Here is an 8,043-nt window from a genome sequence, read left to right on the forward strand (position 1 = left end):
GCAGGTATGAGGGACTCGTGCGTAGCCTCCTACTGGATTGATACCTTGGTTCTCAAAAACTGAGGGAAATATTTACGCTACTTTCCTGCATCATCCCTTCCTCTTCAGGGAAAACCAACGCAATGCTCAAGAGGTAGCAAGAAGGATTTCTGGCGCCATTGCCGGGAAGGTCTACGCAAAAGTCAACATACCAAGTACCCATCACATACCCTTATCTCCCGCATTACATTATTTGTCATTTGCCTCACGTTTTCCTCTCCCCCACTTCACCCTTGCCGTTTTATTCGCCCTCTCTCTCTATCCTCCCTCTCTGTCTCTATTTGCCTCTTTTTGCCCGCTTGCTTTTTGTTTGCTTGTGTGTTAGTTTGCTTGCTTGTCATGATGGCTCAAGATAATACTAAATTGTGTGACTTCACCAATACCAACAACAATGATTTTATTAGCACTCCGATTGCTCCTCTTACCGATGCTGAATCTTGTGAAATTAATACTGCTTTGTTGAATATTGTCATGAAAGATCCGTTTTTCGACCTTCCTAGTGAAGATGCCGCTACCCATCTAAATAGCTTCGTTGATTTGTGTGACATGCAAAAGAAGAAAGATGTGGATAATGATATTGTTAAATTGAAGCTATTTCCTTTTTCGCTTAGAGATCGTGCTAAAGCTTGGTTTTCGTCTTTGCCTGAAAATAGTATTGATTCATGGAACGAGTGCAAAGATGCTTTTATCTCTAAGTATTTTCCTCCCGCTAAGATCATCTCTCTTAGAAACGATATTATGAACTTTAAGCAACTTGATCATGAACATGTTGCACAATCTTGGGAGAGAATGAAATTAATGATACGTAATTGCCCTACTCATGGTTTAAATTTGTGGATGATTGTTCAGAATTTTTATGCCGGATTGAATTTTGCTTCTAGAAATCTTTTACATTCGGCCGCGGGAGGCACTTTTATGGAAATCACTTTAGGAGAAGCTACTAAACTCCTAGATAATATTATGGTTAATTATTCTCAATGGCATACTGAAAGATCTACTAATAAAAAGGTGCATGCGATAGAAGAAATTAATGTTTTGAGTGGAAAGATGGATGAACTTATGAAATTATTTGTTAATAAGAGTGTTTCTTCTGATCCTAATGATATGCCCTTGTCTACTTTGAATTAGAATAATACTGAATCTATGGATGTGAATTTTGTTGGTAGGAACAATTTTGGTAACAACACTTATAGAGGAAATTTTAATCCTAGGCCTTATCCTAGTAATCCCTCTAATAATTATGCTAATTCCTACAACAATTCTTATGGAAATTATAATAAAATGCCCTCTGATTTTGAATCTAATATTAAAGAATTTATTACTTCGCAAAAGAATTTTAATGCTATGATTGAAGAAAAATTGCTTAAGATTGATGATTTGGCTAGGAACATTGATAGAATTTCTCTTGATCTTGATTCTTTGAAACTTAGATCTATTCCACCTAAGCATGATATCAATGAGTCTCTCAAAGCAATGAGAATTTCCATTGATGAGTGCAAATAAAGAACCGCTAGGGTGCGTGCTAAGAAAGATGCCTTTATAAGAGCGTGTTCTTCTAGTTCCTATGAAAATAAAGATGAAGATCTAAAAGTTATTGATGTGTCCCCTATTAAATCTTTGTTTTGCAATATGAATCTTGATAATGATGGGACTGAATATGATCCACCTTTACCTAGAAGGCGTTCTAAGAATTCGGAATTTGTTGATCTTGATGCTAAATTTGATAAAAGTGGGATTGAAGAAATCAAAACCCTAGATGTTGCTAAACCCACTATTATGGATTTCAAGGAATTTAACTATGAAAATTGCTCTTTGATTGATTGTATTTCCCTGTTGCAATCCGTGCTAAATTCTCCTCACGCTTATAGTCAAAATAAAGCGTTTACTAAACATATCGTTGATGCCTTGATGCAATCTTATGAAGAAAAACTTGAATTGGAAGTTTCTATCCCTATAAAACTTTACGATGAGTGGGAACCAACTACTAAAATTAAAATTAAAGATCATGAATGGTATGCTTTATGTGATTTGGGTGCTAGTGTTTCCATGATTCCAAAAACTTTGTGTGATTTGTTAGGTTTCCGTGATTTTGATGATTGCTCTTTAAACTTGCACCTCGCGGATTCCACTATTAAGAAACCTATGGGAAGAATTAATGATGTTATTATTGTTGCAAATAGTAATTATGTGCCCGTAGATTTTATTGTTCTTGACATAGATTGCAATCCTTCATGTCCTATTATTCTTGGTAGACCTTTCCTTAGAACGATTGGTGCAATTATTGATATGAAGAAAGGAAATATTAGATTCCAATTTCCATTAAGGAAAGGCATGGAACACTTTCCTACAAATTAAATTAAATTACCTTATGAATCTATTATGAGAGCCACTTATCGATTGCCTACCAAAGATGGCAATACCTAGATCTATTCTTGCTTGCTATGCCTAGCTAGGGGCGTTAAAGGATAGCGCTTGTTAGGAGGCAACCCAATTTTATTTTTATTCCTTGATTTTTGCTCCTGTTTAGTAATAAGTAATTTATCTAGACTCTGTTTTGGTTGTGTTTTTTGTGTTTAATTAATGTTTGTGCCAAGTAGAACTGTTGGGAAGACTTGGGAAAAGTCTTGTTGAACTTGCTGTAAAAAACAGAAACTTTAGCGCTCACGAGAACTACTGCCATTTTTATTTGGAAAGTGATATTTAGTTAATTATTTTTGAAGATGATTAATAGATAAATTCCTCACGTCCAGCAATTTATTTTATAATTTTTGGGGTTCCAGATCTTGCGCTAGCTACAGATTACTACATACTGTTCTGTTTTTGACAGATTCTGTTTTTCGTGTGTTGTTTGCTTATTTTGATGAATCTATGGCTAGTAAAATAGTTTATAAACCATAGATAAGTTGGAATACAGTAGGTATAACACCAATATAAATAAATAATGAGTTCATTACAGTACCTTGAAGTGGTCTTTTATTTTCTTTCGCTAACGGAGCTCACGAGATTTTCTACTTTAAGTTTTGTGTTGTGAAGTTTTCAAGTTTTGGGTAAAGATTTGATGGATTATGGAACAAGGAGTGGAAAGAGCCTAAGCTTGAGGATGCCCATGGAACCCCCAAGATAATCTAAGGACACCTAAAAGCCAAAGCTTGGGGATGCCCTGGAAGGCATCCCCTCTTTCGTCTACTTCTATCGGTAACTTTACTTGGAGCTATATTTTTATTCGCCACATGATATGTGTTTTGCTTGGAGCGTCTTGTATGATTTGAGTCTTTGCTTGTTAGTTTACCACAATCATCCTTGCTGTACACACATTTTGAGAGAGCCATACATGATTTGGAATTTGTTAGAATACTCTATGTGCTTCACTTATATCTTTTGAGTTATATAGTTTTGCTCTAGTACTTCACTTATATCTTTTAGAGCATGGTGGTGGATTAGTTTTATAGAAACTATTGATCTCTCATGCTTCAATTAGATTATTTTTAGAGTCTTAATAGCATGGTAATTTGCTTAAAATCCTAATATGCTATGTATTCAAAGTTAGTAAAATTTTCTTAAGAGTGTTTTGAGTACTAAGAGAAGTTTGATGCTTGATGATTGTTTTGAGATATGGAGGTAGTAATATCAAAGTCATGCTAGTTGAGTAGTTGTGAGATTGAGAAATACTTGTGTTGAAGTTTGCAAGTCCCGTAGCATGCACGTATGGTAAATGTTATGCAACAAATTTGAAACATGAGGTGTTATTTGATTGTCTTCGTTATGAGTGGCGATCGGGGACGAGCGATGGTCTTTTCCTACCAATCTATCCTCCTAGGAGCATGCGCGTAGTACTAAGGTTTTTGATGACTTGTAGATTTTTGCAATAAGTATGTGAGTTCTTTATGACTAATGTTGACTCCATGGATTATATGCACTCTCACCCTTCCATCATTGCTAGTGTCTTCGGTACCATGCATTGCCCTTTCTCACATTGAGAGTTGGCGCAAACTTCGCCGGTGCATCCAAACCCCATGATATGATACGCTCTTTCACACATAAACCTCCTTATATCTTCCTCAAAACAGCCACCATACCTACCTATTATGGCATTTCCATAGCCATTCCGAGATATATTGCCATGCAACTTTCCATCATTCCGTTCATCATGACACATTCATTATTGTCATATTGCTTAGCATGATCATGTAGTTGACATAGTATTTTTGGCAAAGCCACCATTCATAATTCTTTCATACATGTCACTCTTGGTCCATTGCATATCCTGGTACACCACCGGAGGCATTCATATAGAGTCATCTTTTGTTCTAGTATCGAGTTGTAATCATTGAGTTGTAAATAGATAGAAGTGTGATGATCATCAGTTTCTAGAGCATTGTCCCAAGTGAGGAATAAAAAAAGAGAAAGGCCATAAAAAAGAGAGAAGGCCCAAAAAAATGAGAGAAAAAGAGAGAAGGGACAATGTTACTATCCTTTGCCACACTTGTGCTTCAAAGTAGCACCTTAATCTTCATAGTAGAGAGTCTCTCTTGTCTTGTCACTTTCATATACTAGTGGGAATTTTTCATTATAGAACTTGGCTTGTATATTCCAACAATGGGCCTCCTCAAGTGCCCTAGGTCTTCGTGAGCAAGCAAGTTGGATGCACACCCACTAGTTTCTTTTGTTGAGCTTTCATACAATTATAGCTCTAGTGCATCCGCTGCATGGCAATCCCTACTCCTTGCATTAACATCAATCGGTGGGCATCTCCATAGGCCATTGATTAGCCTCGTTGATGTGAGACTTTCTCCTTTTTTGTCTTCTCCACATAACCCCCCTCATTATATTCTATTCCACCCATAGTGCTATGTCCATGGATCGCGCTCATATATTGCGTGAAAGTTTATAGGTTTGAGATTACTAAAGTATGAAACAATTGCTTGGCTTGTCATCGGGGTTGTGCATGATGGGAGCATTCTTGTGTGACGAAAATGAAACATGACTAAACCATATGATTTTGTAGGGATGAACATTCTTTGGCCATGTTATTTTGAGAGGACATAATTGCTTAGTTAGTATGCTTGAAGTATTATTATTTTTATGTCAATATGAACTTTTGTCTTGAATCTTTCAGATCTGAATATTCATACCACAATTAAGAAGAATTACATTAAAATTATGCCAAGTAGCACTCCACATCAAAAATTCAGTTTTTATCATTTACCTACTCGAGGACGAGCAGGAATTAAGCTTGGGGATAATTGATACGTCTCCAACGTATCTATAATTTTTGATTGCTCCATGCTATATTATCTACTGTTTTGGACATTATTGGGCTTTTTTATCCAATTTTATATTATTTTTGGGACTAACCTATTAACTGGAGGCCCAGCCCAGAATTGCTGTTTTTTTTGCCTGTTTCAGGGTTTCGAAGAAAAGGAATATCAAACGTAGTCCAAACGGAATGAAACCTTCGGGAACGTGATTTTCTCAACGAACAAGACCCGGGAGACTTGGACCCTATGTCAAGAAAGAAAAGAGGAGGCCACGAGGTAGGGGCGCGCCCTCCACCCTCGTGGACCCCCTGTTGCTCCACTGACGTACTCCTTCCTCCTATATATATCCACGTACCCCCAAACGACCAGGTACGGAACCAAAACCCTAATTCCACCGCCGTAACTTTCTGTATCCACGAGATCCCATCTTGGGCCTATTCCAGAGCTCCACCGAAGGGGGCATCGATCACGGAGGGCTTCTACATCAACACCATAGCCTCTCCATGAAGTGTGAGTAGTTTACTTCAGACCTACAGGTCCATAGTTAGTAGCTAGATGGCTTCTTCTCTGTTTTTGGATCTTAATACAATGTTCTCCCCCTCTCTTGTGGAGAACTATTCGATGTAATCTTATTTTTGCGGTGTGTTTGTTGAGACCGATGAATTGTGGGTTTATGATCAAGTCTATCTATGAACAATATTTGAATCTTCTCTGAATTCTTTTATGTATGATTGGTTATCTTTGCAAGTCTCTTAAAATTATTAGTTTGGTTTGGCCTACTAGATTGATCTTTCTTGCAATGGGAGAAGTGCTTAGCTTTGGGTTCAATCTTGCAGTGTCCTTTCCCAGTGACAGTAGGGGCAGCAAGGCACGTATTGTATTGTTGCCATCGAGGATAACAAGATGGGGTTTTCTTCATATTGCATGAGTCTATCCCTCTACATCATGTCATCTTGCTTAAGGCGTTACTCTATTTTTAACTTAATACTCTAGATGCATGCTGGATAGCGGTCGATGAGTGGAGTAATAGTAGTAGATGCAGGCAGGAGTCGGTCTACTTGTCTCGGACGTGATGCCTATATACATGATCATGCCTAGATATTCTCATAACTATGCTCAATTCTATCAATTGCTCAACACTAATTTGTTCACCCACCGTAGAATACTTATGCTCTCGAGAGAAGCCACTAGTGAAACCTATGGCCCCCGGGTCTATCTTTATCATATTAATCTCCTACTGCTTAGTTATTTCCTTTGCTATTTACTTTGCCTTTATTTTACTTTGCATCTTTATCATAAAAATACAAAAAATATTATCTTTATCATATCTATCAGATCTCACTCTCGTAAGTGGCCTTATAGGGATTGACAACCCCTATTTGCGTTGGTTGCGAGGGTTTATTTGTTTTGTGCAGGTACGAGGGACTCGTGCATAGCCTCCTACTGGATTGATACGTTGGTTCTCAAAAACTGAGGGAAATACTTACGCTACTTTGCTGCATCATCCCTTCCTCTTCGGGGAAAACCAACATAGTGCTCAAGAGGTAGCAATGATCATACCTAGATATTCTCATAACTATGCTCAATTCTGTCAATTGCTCAACAGTAATTTGTTTACCCGCCGTGAATACTTATGCTCTCGAGAGAAGCCACTAGTGAAACCTATGGCCCCCGGGTCTATCCTCTATCATATTAATCTTCCAATACTTAGTTATTTTTATTGCCTTTTATTTTACTTTGCATCTTTATCATAAAAATACCAAAAATATTATCTTATCATATCTATCAGATCTCACTCTTGTAAGTGACTGTGTAGGGATTGACAACCCCTTATCGCGTTGGTTGCGAGGATTTATTTGTTTGTGTAGGTACGAGGGACTCGTGGGTGGCCTCCTACTGGATTGATACCTTGGTTGTCAAAAACTGAGAGAAATACTTATGCTACTTTGCTGCACCACCCTTTCCTCTTCAAGGGAAAACCAACACAAGTGCTCAAGAGGTAGCAGCTCCCCTTCCCGAAGACTCAGCTACTCCCATGTTAACAAGGATGCTGGCCTCGGCGCCATACCAGGCACCAGCAAGGGAGGGTGAGAAGACCCAAGATGACCTTGGTGCCGAAGGTAAGTCGAACACTGAGTCCGGAGAAATCGACCTTTCCTCGCCCAAAGACGGAGGCGGAAAAGGACCCAGTATCCCTTCTCCAAACAGGAGGAAAAGGGCCGCCTCCGAAGATTGGGAGGGGCGGTCTTCGAAGAAGGGCAAGATGCCACCGCCAATCGGCTTAGGTTTGGAAAGCGATGCCGTCGAGTAGCTCCAACAGGGGGACCAGCCCTCGGCCAAACCGTAAGAGAATCCGGAGTACTTTGATAGCGTCCCGCTCCGTTGTTGTTACCGAAGATATACGTAACGCATTCATGTATTTTTACGGGTCGGCACAGAGTTTTTCTGGGTGATCCTCTTCTTCGGGGAGTCTCCTCCCAGAGATGATGGAGAGCGAGATGCCTCCTCCAAACCTCCTCGCCCAACAAGGCGGTTGACTCTAAAGTGTCATCGCGGAGGGTCCCTTTTGACCAATAGGTTACACAGGGGACAGAAGAGGCAGTACACGAAGGTGGGGCTTCGACCATCCGGGATTCCGGGCTCATGATAACAAAGGCCCCAGACTGACTGGTTCGCAGCCGACAATGATTCTGGAGATGGGTGAACAGATTCCTTCAAAGGATGATTGTGCTGCTGGAGCTGCTTC

Source organism: Triticum aestivum, chromosome 2A (assembly GCF_018294505.1).
Source record: "Triticum aestivum cultivar Chinese Spring chromosome 2A, IWGSC CS RefSeq v2.1, whole genome shotgun sequence".
Classification (NCBI taxonomy): domain Eukaryota; kingdom Viridiplantae; phylum Streptophyta; class Magnoliopsida; order Poales; family Poaceae; genus Triticum; species Triticum aestivum.